The sequence below is a fragment of the Arachis hypogaea genome, chromosome 1, assembly GCF_003086295.3.
Source record: "Arachis hypogaea cultivar Tifrunner chromosome 1, arahy.Tifrunner.gnm2.J5K5, whole genome shotgun sequence".
In the NCBI taxonomy this organism is placed as follows: Eukaryota; Viridiplantae; Streptophyta; class Magnoliopsida; order Fabales; family Fabaceae; genus Arachis; species Arachis hypogaea.
This window is the reverse complement of record NC_092036.1, coordinates 60,960,165-60,986,419: the sequence shown is the minus strand read 5'-3', so window position 1 is coordinate 60,986,419 and position 26,255 is coordinate 60,960,165. Positions and strand designations below refer to the sequence as shown.

Sequence of the window (26,255 nt, the reverse complement as noted above, 5' to 3'; positions counted from 1 at the left end):
TTTTTTTTTTTTTTGCATTAATTAAATCCCTTACTAAGACTTTGTGCCGTTAATATCATGAGAATAGTTGCAGTTGTGATTGATGATTTAAGAAACTACAACCTTTTGGGTTTAGCTCAAGTTACTAATTAAAAAATTTATTATAAAAAATTATGTATATTAATTTTTAATATAATCGTGGTGTATTTATTAAAATAAAATATTAAATTTTTTATTAAGAATTTGATTGAGTAAATTTTTATGAAAAAATATTTTTTTAATAAATTTTTTAAAAAATAAAATAATTTTATATTTAAATATCTCATGTAAAAATATCTTTTTATTTAATGATTATATTGATTTTATGTTTTACAAATAAAAAAGATCAAAACAAAACATGAATTGTGATTTGAAATTTAATATTTGGGAGTAAAACTTACTTCTCTTATGAATGCTAGTTTTACGCACATCAAAATTTTCTGTTTGGCAACAGAAAAAAATCACTAAATAGTAAATGTGCAGAGTCATAAACAATGCAAATGAAAGTAAAGCAATGATTATAAAAGAAAATCAAAGTATACTTTGCAAAAATTAAAAGTTTATAATCATAAAGATCCTTCGTAGAAATTCAAAGGATTTGACAATATACAATACATGAAAGCTAATAAAATAACATTAAAAGAAACTAAACGTTGCAAAGAAAATAAATCATAGATGTAATACTTTATCACACAAAACTTTACGCTTAAATCGTAAAATAGTGGTGACGTGGTATTATAAATTCTAAAATGAAATATAATACGTATAATAATTGAAAGAGCATAATATACTAGGAGTCTTAAAGAAAATAGCTAAAACAAAATTGCAAAATTAAAAGCACAACGCTCAGGATATATAGGGTATATAAGGTTGGTTCATTTATTTTCAATTTTAAATAATGAAAATATTAGTCTAGGCTATATTTTTAAAAAAGGTTCAACATACTCTTTATATATATTTCTACCATTGAGAAATAAAAAATGCAAGTATAAATTCTTTAATTAGACTTTTTTTTAACTTCAATATTATTGGTTTAGAGGGATACTATTAGAATAGAAGTATATATATATATATATATATATATATATATATATATATATATATATATATATATATATATATATATATATATATATAGGATTTGGATCTTTTAAAGTTTGAATTTCACTTTAGAGAGTAAAGTGTGATCTCTTACCATTTATTTCGTAGGTGGAACCAATAATAAATGTGAAAGAGAAACTATTTAAGGGTAGAAAATCACACTTTACTCTCTAAAGTGAAATTCAAACTTTAGAGGATCCAAATCCATAGATATATACAAAACCATAGCCCAAAATACACAAAAGAGGTCTTAGTTCTCCATACACCTCTAAGAGGTTCAAAAGTAAAACAAGTTGTTAGGAGAGTTATGGTGCACGAAATTGTGATCTCAATGGCGCCAACAACTTGGTACGCACAATTGTAATATCACTCTTCTTCACAACTTCGTATAACTAACCAGCAAGTGCATTGGGTCGTCCAAGTAATAAACCTTACGTGAGTAAGGGTCGATCCCACGGAGATTGTCGGCTTGAAGCAAGCTATGGTCATCTTGTAAATCTCAGTCAGGCGGATTCAAATGGTTATAATGGTTTTCGAATATAAAGATAAATAAAGCATAAAATAAAGATAGAGATACTTATGTAATTCATTGGTGGGAATTTCAGATAAGCGTATGAAGATACTGTGTTCCTTCTGAACCTCTGCTTTCCTATTGCTTTCATCCAATCATTCTTACTCCTTTCCATGGCAAGCTGTATGTTCGGGTTTCACCGGCGTCAATGGCTACCTCTCGTCCTCTTAGTGAAAATGGTCCAAATGCGCTGTCACCGCACGGCTAATCATCTGTCGGTTCTCGATCATGTTGGAATAGAATCCAGTGATTCTTTTGCATCTGTCACTATGCCCAACACTCACGAGTTTGAAGCTCGTCACAGTCATCCCCTTCCAGATCCTACTCGGAATACCACAGACAAGGTTTAGACTTTCGGGATCTTAGGAATGGCCGCCAATAATTCTAGCTTATACCACGAAGATTTTGATTAAGGAATCCAAGAGATACTCCGTCAATCGAAGGTAGAACGGAGGTGGTTGTTAGGCACGCATTCATAGGTTGAGAATGGTGATGAGTGTCACGGATCATCACATTCATCAGGTTGAAGTGCGAATGAATATCTTAGAATAAGAATAAGCATGAATTGAATAGAAAATAGTAGTAATTGCATTAATACTCGAGGAACAGCAGAGCTCCACACCTTAATCTATGGTGCGTAGAAACTCCACCGTTGAAAATACATAAGTGATGTTCCAGGCATGGCTGAATGGCCAGCCCCCCTGAAGGTCTAAAATCTCATACACTGATTAAAGATCCATCCAAAGACTCTGAATACAATAGTAAAAAGTTCTATTTATACTAAACTAGTTACTAGGGTTTACAGAAATAAGTCTAAGTGTAGAAATCCACTTCCGGGGCCCACTTTGGTGTGTGCTTGGACTGAGCGTGAGCTTTACACGTGCAGAGGCTTCTCTTGGGGTTAAACTCCAAGTTGTAACGTGTTTTTGGCGTTTAACTCTGGTTTGTGACGTGTTTCTGGCGTTTTACTCCAGAATGCAGCATGGAACTGGCGTTGAACGCCAGTTTGCGTCATCTAGGCTCGAATAAAGTATGGACCATTATATATTGCTGGAAAGCACTGTATGTCTACATTCCAACGCAATTGAGAGCGCACCATTTGAAGTTCTGTAGCTCCAGAAAATCTATTTCGAGTGCAAGGAGGTCAGAATCCAACAACATCAGCAGTCTTTTTTCAGCCTGAATCAAATTTTTGCTCAGGTCCCTCAATTTCAGCCAGAAAATACCTGAAATCACAGAAAAATACACAAACTCATAGTAAAGTCCAGAAATGTGAATTTTGCATAAAAACTAATAAAAACATCCCTAAAAGTAGCTAGATCTTACTAAAAACTAACTAAAAACAATGCCAAAAAGCGTATAAATTATCCGCTCATCACAACACCAAACTTAAATTGTTGCTTGTCCCCAAGCAACTGAAAATCAAATAGGATAAAAAGAAGATAATATACTATAAATCTCAAAATATCAATGAATATTAGTTCTAATTTGATGAGCGGGACTTGTAGCTTTTTGCTTCTGAACAGTTTTGGCATCTCACTTTATCCTTAGAAGTTTAGAATGATTGGCATCCATGGAAACTCAGAGTTTAGATAGTGTTATTGATTCTCCTAGTTAAGTATGTTGATTCTTGAACACATCTACTTTTATGAATCTTGGTCGTGTCCCTAAGCTCTTTGTTTTCCAGTATTACCACCGGATACATAAATGCCACAGACACTTGATTGGGTGAACCTTTTCAGATTGTGACTCAGCTTTGCTAAAGTCCCCAGTTAGAGGTGTCCAGAGCTCTTAAGCACACTCTTTTGCTTTGGATCACGACTTTAACCACTCAGTCTCAAGCTTTTCACTTGGACCTTCATGCCACAAGCACATGGTTAGGGACAGCTTGATTTAGCCGCTTAGACCTGGATTTATTTCCTTGGGCCCTCCTATCCATTGATGCTCAAAGCCTTGGATCCTTTTTACCCTTTCCTTTTGGTTTTAAGGGCTATTGGCTTTTTCTGCTTGCTTTTTTTCGCAAGCTTTGTTCTTCACTACTTTTTCTTGCTTCAAGAATCAATTTTTTGATTTTTAAGATCATCAATAACATTTATCTTTTTCATCATTCTTTTAAGAGCCAATAATTTTAACATTCATAAACAACAAGATCAAAAATATGCACTGTTTAAGCATTCATTCAGAAAACAGAAAGTATTGTCACCACATCAATATAATTAAACTAATTTCAAGGATGAATTCGAAACTCATGTACTTCTTGTTCTTTTGTATTAGAAACATTTTTCATTTAAGAAAGGTGAAAGATTCATGGAATTATTCATAGCCTTAAGACATAGACACTAGACACTAATGATCATGTAATAAAGACACAAACATAGACAACATGAAGCTCAAAAACTGAAAAAAAAACAGAGAGATAAGAACAAGGAAGTTAAGGAATGAGTCCACCTTAGTGATGGTGGCACCTTCTTCTTGAAGGACCAATGGTGTTCTTGAGCTCCTCTATGTCTCTTCCTTTCCTTTGTTGCTCCTCCCTCATAGCTCTTTAATCTTCTCTAATCTCATTGAGATTGATGGAGTGCTCTTGGTGTTCCACCCTTAATTGATTCATGTCATGACTCAATCCTTCTAGAGAAGTGTTGAGTTGTTCCCAATAGTTGTTTGGAGGAAAATGCATCCCTTGAGGCATCTCAGGGATTTCTTGATGATGAGCTTCCTCATGCGTCTCTTGAGATCCATGAATGGACTCTCTTGTTTGCTCTATCCTCTTCTTAGTGATGGGCTTGTCCTCTTCAATGAGGATGTCTCCTTCTATGACGACTCCAGCTAAGTTGCATAGATGGCAAATGAGATGAGAAAAAGCTAGCCTTGCCAAGGTAGAGGGCTTTTCGGCTACTTTGTAGAGTTCTAGAGGGATGACTTCATGAACTTCTACTTCCTCTCCAATCATGATGCTATGGATCATGATGGCCCGATCCACAGTCACTTTAGATCGGTTGCTAGTAGGGATGATGGAGCGTTGGATGAACTCCAACCATCCTCTAGCCACAGGCTTAAGGTCCAGTCTTCTCAATTGAACCGGCTTGCCTTTTGAGTCTCTTTTCCATTGAGCTCCTTCCACACATATGTCCATGAGGACTTGGTCCAATCTTTGATCAAAGTTGACCCTTCTAGTGTAGGGGCGTGCATCTTCTTGCATCATAAGCAAGTTGAACGCCAACCTTACATTCTCCGGACTGAAATCTAAGCATTTCCCCCGAACTATTGTAAGCAAATTCTTTGGGTTTGGGTTTATGCTTTGATCCTGGTTCCTAGTGATCCATGCATTTGCATAGAACTCTTGAACCATTAAGATTCTGACTTGTTCAATGGGGTTGGTAAGAACTTTCCAACCTCTTCTTTGGATCTCATGTCGGATCTCCGAATACTCGTTTTTCTTGAGCATGAAAGGGACCTCGGGGAACACCTTCTCCTTGGCCACAACTTCATAGAAATGGTCTTGATGGACCTTTGAGATGAATCTCTCCATCTCCCAATACTCGGAGATGGAAGCTTTTGTCTTCCCTTTCCTCTTTCTAGAGGTTTCTCCGGCCTTAGGTTCCATAAATGGTTATGAAAAAACAAAAAAAGATATGTTTTTACCACACCAAACTTAGAATGTTGCTCGCCCTCGAGCAAAAGAAGAAAGAATAGAAGAAGAAGAAGAAGAAGAAGAAGATATGGAGGAGAGGGAGAGAGGTGTGAGTTTCGGCCAAGGGGGAGAAGAGAGGGTAGTGATGTGTGAAAATGAATAAGGATGTAGGGGTTTATATAGTGGAGGGAGAGGGGTTTATGGTTTGGTCATGTAGGGTGGGTTTGGTTGGGAAAGAGATTTTGAAATTGAAGGTAGGTGGGTGATGAGCGGATATTTTATAAGCTTTTTGGGGGTAATTTCATGTAGATTTTAGTATGTTTTAGTTAGTTTTTAGTAGATTTTTATTAGTTTTTAGGCAAAAATCATATTTCTGGACTTTACTATGAGTTTGTGTGTTTTTCTGTGATTTCAGGTATTTTTTTGGCAGAAATTGAGGGAGCTGAACAAAAATCTGATTTAGGCTGAAAAAGGACTGCTGATGTTGTTGGATTCTGATCTCCCTGCACTCGGAATAGATTATTTGGAGCTACAGGAGTCCAATTGGCGCGCTCTCAATTGGGTTGAAAAGTAGACATCCAGGGCTTTCCAGCAATATATAATAGTTCATACTTTGCGCGAAGATAGATGATGTAAACTGGCGTTTAACGCCAGTTCCATGTTGCAGTCTGGCATTCAGCGCCAGAAACAGGTTGCAAGTTGGAGTTCAACGCCAGAAACAGGTTACAACCTGGCGTTCAACTCCAAAAATAGCCCAGGCACGTGAAAAGCTTAAGTCTCAGCCCCAGCACACACCAAGTGGGCACCAGAAGTGGATTTCTGCACTATCCATCTTAGTTTACTCATTTTATGTAAACCTAGGTTACTAGTTTAGTATTTAAACAACTTTTAGAGATTTATTTTGTATCTCATGACATTTTTAGATCTGAATTTTTATACTCTTTGACGGCATGAGTCTCTAAACTCCATTGTTGGGGGTGAGGAGCTCTGCAGCATCTCGATGAATTAATGCAATTATTTCTGTTTTCCATTCAAACATGCTTGTTCCTATCTAAGATGTTCATTCGCGCTTCACTATGAAGAAGATGATGATCCGTGACACTCATCACCTTCCTCAACCCATGAACGTGTGCCTGACAACCACCTCCGTTCTACATCAGATTGAATGAGTATCTCTTAGATTTCTTAATCAGAATCTTCGTGGTATAAGCTAGAATTGATGGCGGCATTCATGAGAATCCGAAAAGTCTAAACCTTGTCTGTGGTATTCCGAGTAGGATTCAAGGATTGAATGGTGGTGACGAGCTTCAAACTCGCGATTGTTGGGCGTGATGACAAACGCAAAAGAATCAATGGATTCTATTCCGACATGATCGAGAACCAACAAATGGTTAGTCGTGCTGTGACAGAGCATTTGGACCATTTTCACTGAGAGGATAGGAAGTAGCCATTGACAACGGTGACGCCTTACATACAGTTTGCCATGGAAGGAACTTTGCACTTTTGAAAGTGAGGAAGCATTATGTTACACGAATTCAGAAGACAAAGCATCTCCAAAACTCCAACATATTCTCCATTATTGAGTAACAATTACTTATTTTATACACTTTCACTTTTTACAATTGAGGCTAAAGAACCCTATTGGTATCCTGACTAAGAATAATAAGATAACCATAGCTTGATTCAAGCCAACAATCTCCGTGGGATTCGACCCTTACTCACGTAAGGTATTACTTGGACGACCCAGTGCACTTGCTAGTTAGTTGTGCGGATTGCAAAAGTGTGATTACAATTTCGTGCACCAAGTTTTTGGCGCCGTTGCCGGGGATTGTTCGAGCTTGAACAACTAAAGGTTTATTTTGTTGCTTAGATTAGGAATAATTTATTTTTGTTGCCATAGAGTCATTAAATCTGAGTCCTTTATTTTCTTTTCAATTTTTTTTCAAAAATATTATTTTTCCTTATTAATTTTTAATTTTTATGTGAGTTTAGTTTTATACTTTAAGTTTGGTGTCAATTGCATATTTCATATTTCCCTTTAAATTTTCGAATTTTTGTTCTTTATTTTTCCTTGATCTTCGAATTGTTCTTGTCAAATTTTCTTGTTTGATCTTTGATTTTTCCTATTTTGTGTATTTTTCGTGTTTTCTTTGTGCTTTTTCAAAATATTAGTTTTCAAAATATATATATTTTTTATATAAAATATTAAAACACGTTACATTTATAGCTCAATTGGCTAGAGCGTTGGCATATGTTCTTGGCAATTGGGTATCTTCCTTTTAAAACTTTTTTCAAAAATAATTTTTCTTTGATTAAATCTTGTGCCAAACTTTAAGTTTGGTGTTTTCTTGTTAATCTTTCTTTAATTTTCGAAAATTTTATTGTGATTTTCTAAAAATTTTAAGCTTGGTGTTCTTTCTTTTGTTCTTGGTGTTCTTATGAATCTTCAAGGTGTTCTTGAGTCTTCCTTGTGTTTTGATCTTAAAATTTTTAAGTTTGGTGTTCCTTGGTGTTTTTCCTCCAAAATTTTCGAAAACAAGGAGCATTAGATCTAAAAATTTTTAAGTCTTGTGTCTTTTGTGTGTTTTTCTCTTTCATCATAAAATTTCAAAAATAAGAAATATCTTTTCCTTTAATTATTCATTATTTTCAAATCCTTTTGGTGACTTGGTCAAATTTTTTAAAAATCATATCTTTTTCAAAACTTCCTAACCACTTTTTTTCTCTCTTCAATTTTCGAAAATTATATCCAAAATTTTTCAATTAATTAATTATTTTTGTTTTCAATTTTTTTATTTTATTTGGTTTTCTAATTTTCTAATTTTTATTTAATTTTTCATTTATTTTATTTTTATTTTAATTTTCGATATTCAAAAAAAATTTAAATCCACATTACCTCCTTTATTCCAACATGGACCTAAGTAGAAATTAACAGTCCAGAAGGACTCTGGGGTCATATGCTAACCCCACTACTGCTTCATACAGGAGTAGTATCTGTATATCCTCCGTTGGAGTCAGTAGTTTTGAGTTGAATCCTCAAGCTCATTATCATGGTGCAGTAAGGTTGTCAGTATTCTGGTCTTCCACAAGAAGAACCTACAGAGTTTCTGGCATATTTTTTACAAATTGCTGACACAGTACAAGATAAGGAAGTAGATCAGGATGTCTACAGATTATTACTGCTTCCATTTGCTGTAAAGGACCAAGCTAAGAGGTGGTTAAATAACCAACCTAAGGAAAGCATAAAGACATGGAAACAGCTGTCAGAAAAATTTCTGAATCACTATTTTCCTCCAAAACGGATGACACAGCTAAGGCTGAGCATCCAAGGCTTCAAACAAGGAGATAATGAATCTCTTTATGATGCTTGGGAGAGATACAGAGAGATGCTAAGAAAATGCCCCTCTGAAATGTTTTCAGAGTGGGTGCAGTTAGACATCTTCTACTCTGGGCTTACAGAAAGAGCTCAGATTTCTCTAGACCACTCAGCTGGTGGATCTATACACATGAGAAAGACAATAGAAGAAGCTCAAGAGCTTATTGATACAGTTGCCAGAAATCAGCATCTGTACCTAAGCAGTGAATCTTCCATCAATGAAGAGGCTGAAACAGTAACTACTGAACTCAGTCCTGCAGATCAAGCTGCTAAATTCAATCAGCAATTAGATTTTCTAACAAAACAGTTAGCCGAATTCAAGGAGATACTACAAGAAACAAGAATGGATAATATTAATATGGAAGTATAATTGAAGCAAACAGAACAGCAGTTATTAAAACAAATAATAGAAGAGTGCCAAGCAGTTCAATAAAGAAGTGGGAAAAATTAAATACCTCACTTCAAGGTAGCAGGAAGCCAAGAAATGAGCAAACCACCCAAAATCCATCTGAGGACAATAAGAGCCCAGAGAAGAATAATCATGGTGCTCAAACGCCAGAAAATGGGTGGAAACTAGCGTTGAACGCCCAAACCATGCTCAGTCCTGGCGTTCAACGCCAGAAACAAGCAAGGAATTGGTGTTGAATGCCCAAAGGAAGCACAGTTATGGCGTTCAGACGCCAGAAACAGGTAAGGAGCTGGCGTCTAACGCCACTCCAGCTTCCACCCCTGGCATTCAAATGCCAGTGGGAGATCAGACACATACAAGTGCTGATAGCAACCCCTCTAAAAAGGCTTCTTAATCCACATCTGTAGGCAATAAACCTACAACAACTAAGTTTGAGGAATATAAAGCCAAAATGCCTTATCCTCAGAAACTTCGCCAAGCGGAACAGGATAAGCAATTTGCTCGCTTTGCAGACTATCTTAGAACTCTTGAGATAAAGATTCCGTTTGCAGAGGCACTTGAGCAAATACCTTCTTATGCTAAGTTCATGAAAGAGATCTTAAGTCATAAGAAGGATTGGAGGGAAACTGAGAAAGTTTACCTCACTGAAGAATGCAGTGCAGTCATTCTGAAAAGCTTACCTGAGAAGCTTAAAGATCTGGGAAGCTTTATGATACCATGCACATTAGAAGGTACTTGTACCAAGCAAGCTCTATGTGATCTTGGGGCAAGTATTAACCTAATACTTACAGCTACTATCAAAAAGCTTGGGTTGACTAATGAAGTTAAACCAACCCGGATATGTCTCCAACTTGCTGATGGCTCCATTAAATACCCATTAGGCATAATTGAAGACATGATTGTCAAGGTTGGGCCATTTACCTTTCCCACTGACTTTGTGGTGCTGGAAATAGAGGAACACAAGAGTGCAACTCTCATTCTAGGAAGACCTTTTCTAGCAACTGGACGAACCCTCATTGACGTCCAAAAAGGGAAAGTCCTGAGAGTCAATGAGGACGAGTTTAAGTTGAATGTTGTCAAAGCTATGTAGCTTCCAGACACCCCAAATGACTGCATGAGCATTGATATTATTGACTCTCTGTTAAAAGAGGTCAATATGGCTGAGAGTCTCGAATCAGAGCTAGAGGATATCTTTAAAGATGTTCAGCCTGATCTGGAGGAACCAAAGAGAATAATAGAACCTCTGAAAATCCCTCAGGAAAAGGAGAAACCTCCTAAACCCGAGCTCAAACCATTACCACCATCCCTGAAATATGCATTTTTGGGAGAAGGTGATACATTTCCTGTAATCATAAGCTCTACCTTAGAGCCACAGGAAGAGGAAGCACTAATTCAAGTGCTAAGGACACACAAGACAACTCTTGGATGGTCCATTAGTGATCTTAAGGGCATTAGCCCAGCCAGATGCATGCACAAGATCCTATTAGAGGGTGATGCTAAGCCAGTGGTTCAACCACAGAGGTGGCTGAATCTAGCCATGAAAGAGGTGGTGCAGAAGGAGGTCACTAAATTACTAGAGGCTGGGATTATTAATCCTATTTCTGATAGCCCCTAGGTAAGCCCTGTCCAAGTCGTCCCTAAGAAGGGTGGCATGACAGTGGTTCATAATAAAAAAATGAACTGGTTCCTACAAGAATAGTTACAGGGTGGCGTATGTGAATTGATTATAGAAGGCTCAATACAGCTACCAGAAAGGATCATTTTCCTTTACCCTTCATAGACCAGATGCTAGAAAGACTAGCAGGTCATGAATACTACTGCTTCCTGGATGGATATTCAGGTTATAATCAAATTGCAGTAGATCCCCAGGATCAAGAGAAAACAGCATTCACATGTCTATCTGGAGTATTTGCATACAGAAGGATGTCATTTGGCCTGTGCAATGCACCTGCAACCTTTCAAAGGTGCATGCTCTCAATTTTCTCTGATATGGTGGAAAATTTTCTAGAAGTCTTCATGGATGACTTTTCAGTATTTGGAGACTCATTCAGCTCCTGTCTTGACCATCTAGCACTTGTTCTAAAGAGATGCCAAGAGACTAACCTGGTTTTAAACTGGGAGAAATGTCACTTTATGGTGACTGAAGGAATTGTCCTTGGGCACAAAATTTCGAACAAAGGAATAGAAGTGGATCAAGCTAAGGTAGAGGTAATTGAAAAATTACCACCACCTGCCAATGTTAAGGCAATCAGAAGCTTTCGGGGGCATGCAGGATTTTATAGGAGGTTTATAAAGGATTTTTCAAAAATCGCCAAACCTCTGAGTAATCTGTTAGCTGCTGACATGCCATTTATCTTTGATAAAGAGTGTCTGCAGGCATTTGAAACTCTGAAAGCTAAGCTGGTCACAGCACCAGTCATCTCTGCACCAAACTGGACATTACCATTTGAATTAATGTGTGATGCCAGTGACCATGCCATTGGTGCAGTGTTGGGACAAAGGCATGACAAGCTTCTGCACGTCATTTATTATGCCAGTCGTGTTCTAAATGACGCACAGAAGAACTACACAACCACAGAAAAAGAGTTACTTACAGTGGTTTATGCCATTGACAAGTTTAGATCTTATTTAGTAGGATCAAAAGTGATTTTGTACACTGACCATGCTGCTCTTAAATATCTACTTACAAAGCAGGATTCAAAACCCATACTCATCAGATGGGTGTTGCTTTTGCAAGAGTTTGATATAGAAATAAGAGACAGAAAAGGGACAGAGAACCAAGTAGCAGATCACCTGTCCCGAATAGAACCAGTAGAAGGGGCGTCCCTCCCTCTTACTGAGATCTCTGAAAACTTTCCGGATGAGCAACTCTTTGCCATCCAGGAAGCGCCATGGTTTGCAGACATTGCAAACTACAAGGCAGTAAGATTCATACCCAAAGAGTACAATAGGCAGCAAACAAAGAAATTGATCACGGATGTAAAGTACTATCTTTGGGATGAACCATATCTCTTCAAGAGATGTGCAGACGGAGTAATCCGTAGATGTGTGCCTAAAGAAGAAGCACAGAAGATCCTCTGGCACTGCCATGGATCACAGTATGGAAGACATTTTGGAAGTGAGCGAACAGCCACAAGAGTCCTCCAATGTGGCTTCTACTGGCCTACTCTCTATAAAGACTCCCGAGTGTTTGTACTTAATTGTGACAGTTGCCAAAGATCTGGTAATCTGCCTCACAGTTATGCCATGCCTCAACAAGGGATCTTGGAGATTGAGTTGTTTGATGTATGGGGTATTGACTTCATGGGGCTTTCCCACCATCATACTCAAACACTTATATTCTGGTGGCAGTGGATTATATATCCAAATGGGTAGAAGCTATAGCAACACACACTAATGATACTAAGACAGTGCTGAAATTCCTCCAAAAACACATCTTCAGCAGATTTGGTATCCCTAGAATACTAATCAGTGATGGGGGCACTCATTTCTGCAATAAACAGCTTTACTCTACTTTGGTTCGAAATGGAGTTAGCCATAGGGTGGCCTGATAAATCCAATTTGTAGGGTTTATCTTGTATTGATTTTAGGGAATTTTATCACCTTTTACCCATATTTATTCAATGAAATAGCATGGTTTTGTATATTCTCCTTTAATTGTGCTTAAGAGTGAAAACATGCTTTTTAGGACTTAAAATAGCTAAATTTAATTCTCCTTAATTCCATTAGATGCCTTGATATGTTTGTTAAGTGATTTAAGGTTTAGGAGGCAAAGATTGGATCAAGGGAATGAAGAAAGAAAGCATGAAAAGTTGGAGAACTCATGAAGAAATAAAAGAACCGGAAAGCTGTCAAGCCGACCTCTTCGCACTTAAACGACCATAACTTGAGCTACAGAGGTCCAAATGATGCGGTTCCAGTTGGGTTGGAAAGCTAACATCCGGGGCTTCGAAACGATATAAGATTTGCTATGGTTGAACTGCGCATGGTGATGCGTACGCGCATAGTACGCGCACGCGCCGTTGCTGCCACCTGGTTCACTTAAAGCAAAACGTGGCCAGCGAATTCTAAAGCCTTGTGGGTCTAATCCAACTCATTTCTGATGCTATTTAAACCAAGGAGTGAAGAGGGAAACACATGTTAGTTACCATTAGTCATAGTTTAGTTTTAGAAGTAGTTTCTAGAGAGAGAAGCTCTCACTTCTCTCTAGGATTAGGATTAGGATTAGGTTTAGTTCTTAGATCTAGATTTTAATACATCTTCTTCTACTTCTATCTTCTCAATTCCTTGTTGTTACATTCATTCTTCTTCCCTTCTTTTATTGTAATTTCCTTTATGTTGTTTTTGTGTTTTGTTGTAGATCTACTTTTGTTTCTTCTACTCTCTTTCAATTCAATCAAGGTAATTCATAATAAATGTGTTTCTTTTGATTGTTGTTGTTAATTCATTTCAATAATTTTTGTTAGATTCTATTCTTGTTATTAATTTACTATGCTTTCCTTTTATGCCTTCCAAGTATTTGATGAAATGCTTGGTTGGATTTTAGAGTAGAATTTTATACTCTTGGCTTGGAAAGGTAACTTAGGACATCTTGAGTTACTAATGTCCAAGTAATTGATGATTGGGATCCATTGACTCTAGTTCTCACTAATTGAATTAGTGGAGAGTTAGGACTTATGGACTAGGATTGATATAGCTCATTTGACTTTCCTTTACTACTAGTTAGATGATGATTTAATGAGATTAATCCTTACCAATTCTCATATTGTGGTTAGTGATTAGGATAGAGATCCTTGACCACCAACCCTTGCCAAGACCTTTTTAGGCCTTAGTTTACTTTCTTGCCATTTATCTTTCATGCTTCTTATCAAAACCCCAAAATAACTCACAATCAATAACAAGACACTTCATTACAATTCCTAGGGAGAACGACCCGAGGTTTGAATACTTCGGTTATTAATTTTAGGGGTTTGTTACTTGTGACAAACAATCTTTTGTATGAAAGGATTATTGTTGGTTTAGAAACTATACTTTACAACGAGATTTCATTAGTGAAATTCTAAACCGTCAAAAATCCAATTCATCATGGCCACTCCAGATCATCCACAGACAAATGGGCAAGCTGAAGTCTCTAATAGAGAACTTAAAAGAATCCTGGAACGGACTGTGATTAACCGTAGAAGGGATTTGGCAGGAAGCTTAGATGATGCTCTGTGGGCATACAGAACAGCATTCAAGACACCTATAGGAACTTCTCCATACCAGTTGGTGTATGGAAAAGCTTGTTACTTGCCAGTGGAACTGGAACACAAGCCCTATTGGGCAACCAGATTCCTAAACCTTGATGCCAAGTTAGCTGGAGAAAAACAATTGCTCCAGTTAAATGAGCTAGAGGAATTCAGACTCAATGCTTTCGAAAATGCAAAAATTTACAAAGAGAAAGCAAAAAGATGGCATGATAAGAAATTATCATCCAGAGTCTTTGAACCAAGGCAGAAAGTTCTGCTATTTAATTCTAGGCTCAGATTATTCCCTGGGAAATTGAAATCCCGGTGGAGAGGTCCATATGTGATTACAAGTGTGTCACCATATGGATACATGGAGCTTCAGGATAATGATTCTAGCAAAAAGTTCATTGTTAATGGACAGAGAGTTAAACATTATCTTGAAAGCAATTTTGAGCAAGAATGCTCAAAACGGAGACTTGATTAAAGCTCAGTAATAGTCCAGCTAAAGACAATAAAGAAGCGCTTACTAGGAGGCAACCCTGCCATTTACAAGGCTTATTTGTTAATTAATTGATTTTTATAGGTTTATGTCAATTATCTTCAAGGTAAAATAGCAATTGCTTGAGTTCACAAAGTTACAGAAGGATTTAGAGGATAAAACAGCAGAAAGAAGCTCCCTAGTGCGAAAAAAAGCCAGTAAGAGCTGTTTTGGGCGCTGAACGCCCAAAAGAAGCACTCACTGGGCGTTCAATGCCAGTAAGGTTAGCCATCTGGGCGTTGAACGCCAGAAAGAAGCACCTTCTGGGCGTTCAACACCAGATTTATAGCGTCCTGGGCGTTGAGAAAAATGCCCAGTGACAAAGGAGTTCCTGGCATTCAACGCCAGCTAGAAGCAATAGCTGGGCGTTGAACGCCCAAGAGAAGCTGCAAACGGGCGTTAAACGCCTAAAACATGCAGCGTTTGGGCATTTAACGCCAGGATTGTGGGGAGGAGGTAAATTCATTTTCCCTTCAAATTTTTTCCAATCTTCATGTTTCAATTCATGATTTCTTGCATAAACATATTACAAACTCTCATCTTTCAACTTCAATTCCAAAATTTTTTTATCCTAAACATGTTTCTTAATTTTTCTTCAATATCTTTTCAAACCTTTTTCAAAACTCAATTATCGTTTTGAATTCTTTTCAAATCTTTTTAATTTCTTCTGAATTCTTTTTCAAACTCATCATATTATCTTTTTAAATTCAAAGTTATCCTTTTTAAAATCTCATCATATCTTTTGAATTTTTGAAATTGCCCCTCCTTTTATTCCTCTCATTTCCTTTCTTTTGCTTGAGGACAAGCAAATCTCTAAGTTTGGTGTGTTTTTTCGTGATCACTGAGCTAAAACTCATCAAGATCATTGCACCTAAGGGAAAATAATTTACTTCAAGAGGCAAGAAAGAGAATATTCCAAAACCACTGTGGAATTAAGAAAAGTTCTTTACCAAAGAACATGCAGACCATTACCACAAAATAATGGGTCTGAGATCAGTGATCCCGGAAGTTAAATTCAATTTGAAAGAAGACGAATATCTGGAGATACAGGTGCTGAAGCGCCAGAAGGTGTCTCTTGAAGGACCAGACACCCCACAAGTTGAAGGAGCACCCATCATCTCCCAAACCAAAGGTTGTTGAGTCCTAATCTTAAACTTAACTCTGTGATAATTGTTCTTATTAGGAATTTACCTTAGAAGTTATATATTAGTAGTAGTAATTAGTATCTCTATTTTGATTTTATCTCTAATTAAGCTATAATTTATTTTTTCTCATCATCATCAAACATGAATAAAATAGTAGATTTTTAGAATAAAGAGTCAATATTTTTCGAGTTTTTAATAAGGAAAATTCTAATTATTTAGATGTGGTGGCAATACTTTTTATCTTCTGAATGAATGCTTGAACAGTGCATATTTTTGATATTGAATTTCATGAATGTTAAAATTGTTGGCTCTTGAAAGAATGATGAACAAGGGAAATATTATTGATGATCTGAAAAATCATGAAATTGATTCTTGAAGCCAGAAAAAGCAGTGAAAAAAAAAGTGGCGAAAAAAAAGGGAATCATTGGATAAAGAAAAAGAAAAGCCAATAACCCTTAAAACCAAAAGGCAAGGGTGAAAAGGATCCAAGGCTTTGAGCATTAATGGATAGGAGGGCCCAAGGAAATAAATCCAGGCCTAAGCAGCTAAATCAAGCTGTCCCTAACCATGTGCTTGTGGCATGCAGGTCCAAGTGAAAAGCTTGAGACTGAGTGGTTAAAGTCGTGATCCAAAGCAAAAGAGTGTGCTTAAGAACTCTAGACACCTCTAATTGGGGACTTTAGCATAGCTAAGTCACAATCTGAAAAGGTTTACCCTGTTATGTGTCTGTGGCATTTATGTATCCGGTGGTAATACTGGAAAACAAAGTGCTTAGGGCCACGGCCAAGACTCATCAAGTAACTGTGTTCAAGAATCAACATACTAAACTAGGATAATCAATAATACTATCTGAATTCTAAGTTCCTATGGATGCCAATCATTCTGGATTTCAAAGGATAAAGTGAGATGTCAAAACTGTTCAGAAGCAAAAAGCTCCTAGTCCTGCTCATCTAATTAGAATCTGAGCTTCACTTGAAACTCTGAGATATTATTGCTTCTTAATTTCTTTTTATCCTACTTTATTTATCTAGTTGCTTGAGGACAAGCAACAATTTATGTTTGGTGTTGTGATGAGTGGATATTTTATACGCTTTTTTGGGGTAATTTCATGTAGATTTTAGTATGTTTTAGTTGGTTTTTAGTAGATTTTTATTAGTTTTTAGGCAAAAATCATATTTTTGGATTTTACTATGAGTTTGTGTGTTTTTCTGTGATTTCAGATATTTTTTTGGCTGAAATTGAGGGAGCTGAGCAAAAATCTGATTTAGGCTGAAAAAGGACTGCTGATGCTGTTGGATTCTGACCTCCCTGTACTCGGAATGGATTATTTGGAGCTACAGGAGTCCAATTGGCTCGCTCTTAATTGGGTTGGAAAGTAGACATCCAGGGCTTTCCAGAAATATATAATAGTCCATACTTTGCGTGAATATAGACGATGTAAACTGGCGTTCAACGCCAGTTCCATGTTATAGTCTGGCGTTCAGCACCAGAAACAGGTTGCAAGTTCGAGTTCAACGCTAGAAACAGGTTACAACCTGGCGTTCAACTCCAGAAATAGCCCAGACACGTGAGAAGCTTAAGTCTCAGCCCCAGCACACACCAAGTGGGCCCCATAAGTGGATTTCTGCACTATCCATCTTAGTTTACTCATTTTCTGTAAACCTAGGTTACTAGTTTAGTATTTAAACAACTTTTAGAGATTTATTTTGTATCTCATGACATTTTTAGATCTGAATTTTTATATTCTTTGACGGCATGAGTCTCTAAACTCCATTGTTGGGGGTGAGGAGCTCTGCAGCGTCTCGATGAATTAATGCAATTATTTCTGTTTTCCATTCAAACATGCTTGTTCCTATCTAAGATGTTCATTCGCGCTTCACTATGAAGAAGATGATGATCTGTGACACTCATCACCTTCCTCAACCCATGAACGTGTGCCTGACAACCACCTCCATTCTACATCAGATTGAATGAGTATCTCTTAGATTTCTTAATCAGAACCTTCGTGTTATAAGCTAGAATTGATGGCGGCATTCATGAGAATCCGAAAAGTCTAAACCTTGTCTGTGGTATTCTGAGTAGGATTCAAGGATTGAATGGCTGTGACGAGCTTCAAACTCGCGATTGTTGGGCGTTATGACAAACGCAAAAGAATCAATGGATTCTATTCCGACATGATCGAGAACCAACAGATGATTATCCGTGTTGTGACAAAGCATTTAGACCATTTTCACTGAGAGGATGGGAAGTAGCCATTGACAATGGTGACGCCCTACATACAGCTTGCCATGGAAGGAACTTTGCTCTTTTGAAAGTGAGGAAGCATTATGTTACACGAATTCAGAAGACAAAGCATCTCCAAAACTCCAACATATTCTCCATTATTGAGTAACAATTACTTATTTTATGCACTTTCACTTTTTACAATTGAGGCTAAAGAACCCTATTGGTATTCTGACTAAGAATAATAAGATAACCATACCTTGATTCAAGCCAACAATCTTCGTTGGATTCGACCCTTACTCACGTAAGATATTACTTGGACGACCCAGTGTACATGCTGGTTAGTTGTGCGGATTGCAAAAGTGTGATTGCAATTTTGTGCACCAGTGGGGTTTATGGGGAAGAGAGGATGGATGTGAGTGGTGAAGAGGTGATGGTTGGGGAAGAGTGTTATGAAAAAGGTGTGAGAGAGAGGGAGAAGGTAGGTGGGGATATTGTGGGGTCCACAGATCCTGAGGTGATCCTGTGGGGTCCACAGATCCTGAGATGTCAAGGATTTCTCATCCCTGCACCCTTTAGGCGTGTAAAATGCCCTCTATATGCAATCCTGGCGTTTAATGCCAGACTGATGCTTGTTTCTGGCGTTAAACGCCCAAATGTAGCTTGTTTCTGACATTTAACGCCAGCCTGATACTTGTTTCTGGCGTTTAAATGCCAGACAGCTCTTCTTCCAGGGTGTGCTTTTTCTTCTGCTGTTTTTGATTCTGATTTTAATTTTTGTAATTTTTTTGTGACTCCACATGATCATAAATCTAATAAAACATAAAAGAACAATAGAAATATAGATAAATAAAAATTAGGTTACCTCCCAATAAGTGCTTCTTTAATGTCAATAGCTTGACAGTGAGCTCTCATAGAGCTTCACAGATGTTCAGAGCATTGTTGGTACCTCCCAACACCAAACTTAGAGTTTGAATGTGGGGGTTCAACACCAAACTTAGAGTTTGGTTGTGGCCTCCCAACACCAAACTTAGAGTTTGATTGTGGGGGCTTTTTTTGACTCTGTATTGAGAGAAGTTTATCGTGCCTCTTTTCCATGTTTACAGAAGGATAACCTTGAGCTTTAAACACAAGGTAGTCCCCATTCAATTGAAGGACTAGTTCACCTCTGTCAACATCAATCACAACTTTTGCTATGGCTAGGAAGGGTCTTCCAAGAATGATGGATTCATTCTCATCCTTCCCAGTGTCTAAGATTATGAAATCAGTAGGGATGTAAAGGCCTTTAACCTTTACCAACATGTCCTCTACCAATCCATAAGCTTGTTTTATTGACTTGTCTGCCATCTCTAATGAGATTATTGCAGCTTATACCTCAAAGATCCCAGTTTCTCCATTACAGAGAGTGGCATAAGATTTATACCTGACCCCAGGTAACATAGAGCCTTCTCAAAGGTCATGGTGCCTATGGTATAGGATATTAAGAATTTACCAGGATTTTGTTTCTTTTGAGGTAGAGTTTGCTGAACCCATGTATCTAGTTCACTAATGAGCAAGGGAGGTTCACCTTTCCAAGTCTCATTACCAAACAACTTGGCATTCAGCTTCATGATGACCCCTAGATATTAAGCAACTTGCTCTTCAATTACATCCTCATCCTCTTCAGAGGAAGAATAGTTTTCAGAGCTCATGAATGGCAGAAGGAAGTTTAATGGAATCTCTATGGCCTCTATATGAGCCTCAGATTCCTTTAGGTCCCCAATAGGGAACTCCCTTCTGTCTGGAGGACGTCCTATGAGGTCTTCCTCATTGGGATTCATGTCCTCCCCTTCCTCTTTGGATTCGGCCATATTGATAATATCAATGGCCTTGCACTCTCTTTTTGGATTCTCTTTTGTATTGCTTGGGAGAGTACTAGGAGGAGTTTCAGTAATTTTTTTACTCAGCTGACCCACTTGTGCCTCCAAATTTCTAATGGAGGACCTTGTTTCACTCATGAAACTTAAAGTGGCCTTAGATAGATCAGAGACTATGTTTGCTAAGCTAGAGGGGATCTGCTCAGAATTCTCTGTCTATTGCTGAGAAGATGATGGGAAAGGCTTGCTATTGCTAAACCTGTTTCTTCCACCATTATTAAAGCCTTGTTGAGGCTTTTGTTGATCCTTTCATGAGAAATTTGGATAATTTCTCCATGAGGAATTATAGGCGTTTCCATAAGGTTCACCCATGTAATTCACCTCTGCCATTGCAGGATTCTCAAGATCATAAGCTTCTTCTTCAGAAGATGCCTCTTTAGTACAGTTGGATGCATTTTGCCATCCATTCAGACTCTGAGAAATCATGTTGACTAACTGAGTCAACATTTTGTTCTGAGCCAATATGGCATTCAGAGTATCAATTTCAAGAACTCCCCTCTTCTGAGGCTTCCCATTACTCACAGGGTTCCTCTCAGAGGTGTACGTGAATTGGTTATTTGTAACCATGTCAATGAGTTCTTGAGCTTTTGGAGGCATTTTCTTTAGGTGAATGGATCCACCTGCACAATGGTCTAGTGACACCTTAGAAAGCTCAGATAGACCATCATAGAATATATCTAAAATGGTCCACTCTGAAAGTATGCCAAAAGGACACTTTTTGGTCAACTGCTTGTATCTTTCCCAAGCTTCATAGAGGGATTCACCATCTTTTTGCTTGAAGGTCTGAACATCCACTTTAAGCTTGCTCAGCTTTTGAGGAGGAAAGAACTTGGCCAAGAAGGCCGTGACCAGCTTATCCCAAGAGTCCAGGCTATCTTTAGGTTGTGAGTCCAACCATGTTCTAGCTCTGTCTCTTACAGCAAAGGGGAAAAACATGAGCCTGTAGACTTCAGGATCTACTCCATTAGTCTTAACAGTATCACATATATGCAAGAATTCAGTTAAAAACTGATAGGGATCTTCTGATGGAAGTCCATGGAACTTGCAGTTCTGTTGCATCAGAGCAACTAGTTGAGGCTTCAGCTCAAAATTGTTTGCTCCAATGGCAGGGATTGAGATGCTTCTTCCATAAAAATTGGAAGTAGGTGTAGTATAATCACCAAGCATCCTCCTTGTGCCTTCACCAATGTTATTGGGTTCGGCCATATCTTCTTTTTCGAGATTCTCTGTAAGGTTTTCTCTGGATTGTTGTGCTTTAGCTTCTCTTAGCTTCTTCTTCAGAGTCCTTTCAGGTTCAGGATATGCTTCAACAAGAATGTCCTTGTCCTTGCTCTTGCTCATATGAAAAAGAAGAAAACAGAAAAGAAAGAGAAATCCTGTATGTCACAGTATAGAGATTCTTTTATGTGAGTAGAAGAAGAAAAGAATAGAAGAATGAGGAGAAAAATTTGAACACAGAAGAGAAGAGAGAGTTCAAATTTTAAGATGAAGAGAAGTGTTAGTAAATGAATAAATAAATAGAAGAAGATGAGAGGAAGAGGATTTCGAAAATTATTTTTGAAAAATAGTTAGTGATTTTCGAAAATTGAGAGAAGAAATACAATTAAAATTAAAATTTGAAACAATTAGTTAATTAAAAGAATTTTGAAAAAGAGGAAGGAATTTTCGAAAATTAGAGAGAGAAAAGTAGTTAGGTGGTTTTGAAAAAGATAAGAAACAAACAAGTCAATTATTTAGTTGAAAAAGATTTGAAAATCAATTTTGAAAAGATAAGAAGTTAGAAAAGATTTTGAAATTGATTTTGAAAAAGATATGATTTAAAAAAGATATTTTGAAAAGATATGATTGAAAAAGATATTTTGGAAAAGATTTTATGCTTAAAATTAAAATTTGATTACTTGACTAACAAGAAACTAAAAGATATGATTCTAGAATTTAAAGATTGAACCTTTCTTAACAAGAAAGTAAGAAACTTCAAATTTTTGAATCAATCACATTAATTGTTAGTAAAGTTTTCGAATTTTTGAAATGAAATTAAGAAAAAGATTTTGAAAATCAATTTTTTAAATTTTTGAAAATAATAAAAAAAATAAAAAATATTTGATTTTTGGAAAAGATTTTGAAAAGATAGGATTTTTAAAATTGAAATATTGACTTGACTAACAAGAAATAACTTATTTTAAAAGTTTTTGACTAAGTCAACCCAAAGATTTCGAATTTTTTAGTAAAATAAGGAAAATATATTTTTTTATTTTTGAATTTTTAATGATGAGAGAGAAAAACACAAAAATGACTCACAACATGAAAATTATGAATCAACACAACTAATGCATGCAAGAACACTATGAATGTCAAGATGAACACCAAGAACATTATGAAGATCATAATGAACATCAAGACTTATTTTTGAAAAATTTTCAAGAAAAGAAAAACATGCAAGACACCAAACTTAGAAAATTTTCATGTTTAGACACTATGAATGCAAAAATGCATATGAAAAACAACAAAAGATACAAAACAAGAAAATATGAAGATCAAATAAGAAGAATTATCAAGAACAACTTGAAGATCATGAAGAATGCAATGCATGAATTTTTCGAAAAAATGCATAAATTTTAAAAACATGCAACTCACACCAAACTTAAAAATTGACACTAGACTCAAACAAGAAACACAAAAATATTTTTTTTATTTTTATGATTTTATAATTTTTTTTGTATTTTTTTCAAAAATTATTTTTTTTGAAAAATTTTTGAAAACTTTTTGGAAAACAAAATAAGAAGAAAATTACCTAATTTGAGCAACAAGATGAACCGTCAGTTGTCCAAACTCAAACAATCCCCGGCAACGGCGCTATAAACTTGTTGCACGAAATTGTGATCTCAATGGCACCAACAACTTGGTATGCACAATTGTAATATCACTCTTCTTCACAACTTCGCACAACTAACCAGCAAGTGCACTAGGTCGTCCAAGTAATAAACCTTACGTGAGTAAGGGTCGATCCCACGGAGATTGTCGGCTTGAAGCAAGCTATGGTCATCCTGTAAATCTCAGTCAGGCGGATTCAAATGGTTATAATGGTTTTCAAATATAAAGATAAATAAAGCATAAAATAAAGATAGAGATACTTATGTAATTCATTGGTGGGAATTTCAGATAAGCGTATGAAGATACTGTGTTCCTTCTGAACCTCTGCTTTCCTACTGCTTTCATCCAATCATTCTTACTCCTTTCCATGGCAAGCTGTATGTTTGGGTTTCACCGGTGTTAATGGCTACCTCCCGTCCTCTCAGTGAAAATGGTCCAAATACGCTGTCATCGCACGGCTAATCATCTGTCGGTTCTCGATCATGTTGGAAAAGAATCCAGTGATTCTTTTGCGTCTGTCACTACGCCCAACACTCGCGAGTTTGAAGCTCGTCACAGTCATCCCCTTCCAAATCTTACTCGGAATACCACAGACAAAGTTTAGACTTTCTGGATCTAAGGAATGGTCGCTAATAATTCTAGCTTATACCACGAAGATTTTGATTTAGGAATCCAAGAGATACTCAGTCAATCGAAGGTAGAACAGAGGTGGTTGTCAGGCACGCAGTCATAGGTTGAGAATGGTGATGAGTATCACGGATCATCACATTTATCAGGTTGAAGTGCGAATGAATATCTTAGAATAAGTGTTCTGAGGGTTACCTGAAACCGTAGGTCGATCTCGGACAAGATCTTCTGTACTGGTCAGAACTGCTGTGTCCGACTTGATGATGGTGGCTGGAGCCGCTGTGTCCGACTTTTTGGACTTGGTGGTGGTGCTGATCCTTCGTCCCCGGAGGGTGGGGGTACCTGCAAGGGACTCCGATGCTTAAGTTAGCAAGGATATTAAGAAGGTATTGAGTAGAATCAGAGTATGAGTTATACCTGCGTGCTCCAGTGTATTTATAATGGTGTGGAGTGACCTTTCTGGAGATATCTCATCTTTGAGTGAGGTCATCTTATCTTTAAGGGGAACCGCCTTATCTTTCTTTAGGCTTTGCCGCCTTTAGATTTGGGATGTGTCCCTTCGTTTGGGCCTTTTTAGGCCTCTGTAGCAATTTAGCCAAGCTCTTTGAGAAGAGGTCGGGTCATCCTGACCTGAAGAGGTCGGTCACTTTGACTGTAGAACATCCCGGGTCGGACAGCTTTGACCCAGGGTATGAACAGTGCCCCTGCTCGAGCTTGGTCTTTATTTGTAGGTCGAGTCTTAGTTTTAGGACTTCGAATCTTCTTAGGTGAAGCCGAACTCAAGCATTTTGTTGATTTTATCCTTATAGAGTTTTTTGAATGTATAACGTTTCGTTTCCTCTGAGAGCGTGCGCTTTTTAGCGTCCTTGCCTCGGGAATGCATGAGGGTTTTAACGCCTTCATTAATTGGTTTTAATGCTCCGTTTCTTTGTTCTTTTTGAACTTTTCACAAAATGGTTTCTCTTTTCTATTTCGTAACTCCCTTTTTCTTTCTCAGCTTCCCTGAAAACTTACGTTTCTTGGTGTCTCAATGTGGTTTTGGCGATCGTGAGTGCTTTTGACGGCAACTTCTGGCCTCTTCATTTTTAACCTTCTTCCGCATTCTTCTCCTTTTTTTAGGTTGGTTTTTTTTCTTCCGTCGTCTATTTTGCTGCTCTATATTTGGTTTTGAGGTTTTGACTGAGTGCATGTTGGAAAGCTTGAATCTTTGTATATTATCACGTTCGGTTTATCACTGTGATGCGCGCCTTCTGGGTCTTCTTTTTGCCCTCATGTATGCTTCTGGGTGTTTTCTCCTGATTTGGCTTCTTAGGGCTTCGTATGCTACTCTTGTTTTGCTGAACTTTGTTGTTTTGAGGAAGTTTTCTCCTTTTAATGGCTTTTGTTCTGTTGATTGCTTTTCTTTGATGGAGATGGCTTCGTGAAGGAACCTTTTTTTTCTTTTGGCGGCTTATTTGTGTTTTGTTTTTCTTTTTGGGATGTTACTTTCTGGGGAAAAGTTCTTCTTTGTTCTTGCTGCAAATTTTGTTGGGGCGTTTATCCTTGTAAATTTTCCTGACTCTTTGTTCCCTGATTGCCCCCAAAGGATGCCCCTGGACCTTCTGGGAGTGGGTCCTGGGGTTTCTTTTGCTGTCTGTGCCGTGTTTGGACTGTGCTGGCTGAGTTGTTTTAGTTTCGTCCGAGATGTTTTTAGTAATCCACTCTCCTTTTCTTGTTTGTAGGACTAGTTGGCTATGTTTTCTCTCAAAAATATTGTAGAGACATCTTCTAAGGTTCCTGAGGGTATGTCCAATTGGCTGGACTCCCTTATTTTGATGTGTGTTTCTGCGGTAAATGCTGAATTCTGTGTGGAGCTTGGGAAGCATCACCGTCTCTGCAAGAGTAGGGATCAAGAGAAGAATTATGAGTTGGTGGCACCTGACTCCTAGGAGAGGGTTTGCTTTCCTGCCCTGAACCAGGGGGAGCGCCTTTTCTTTTATGCTTATGAGTATTTCTTCAGCCAGTTGGACATCACCTTTCCTTTACCTCGTTTGAGACCGATTTATTGTGGTCGTGTAATGTAGCTCAGTCCCAGCTTCACCCAAACTCATGGGGCTTTATCAAAAATTTTCAACTTCTTTGTCAAGAACTGAATGTTATCCCCTCTCAAACTCTTTTCCTTTACTTGTTTGTTTTAACTAAGCCCAAAATTTCTTCAAAAAAGAAAGCCTTATGGGTTTCTTTTAGATCTGCACAAGGACACAAGGTTTTTACCATGTATGATGAGTCTCTTAGGGACTTCGAGAATTATTTTTTCAAGGTTCGAGCTGTTGAAGGAGCTCGTCCCTTTTTTCTAGAAGCGAATAGGGAGCCATCCTTCCCTTTACATTGGCAGCAGAATGTAGTGGTATCCCGTTATGCATGGGAGATGCTTGATGAGGTCGAACAGGCCTTTATGACGGTTTTGGAGGATCTTTGGGGGGAACCTCCTCATTTAGATACCAAAAAATGTTTGGGAGACCCCTCCCTTTTCTGAGATATATTGGGTATTACTTGATGTATACTATTTCTTTGTATTTTGTTTTTCCCCCCTTTTTTCCTAGTATGATAAATTGTTGTTTT

The 26,255-nt window shown here is 37.4% G+C and overlaps 1 non-coding gene across 1 annotated transcript; it reads left to right on the top strand.

Moving 5' to 3' along the window:
* Nucleotides 1-20,856: 20,856 nt before the first annotated feature.
* On the top strand, nt 20,857-20,960 carry LOC112715726 (small nucleolar RNA R71). The gene has a single exon (XR_003159930.1). It is a non-coding gene; the product is annotated as a small nucleolar RNA R71 (small nucleolar RNA).
* Nucleotides 20,961-26,255: the final 5,295 nt, after the last annotated feature.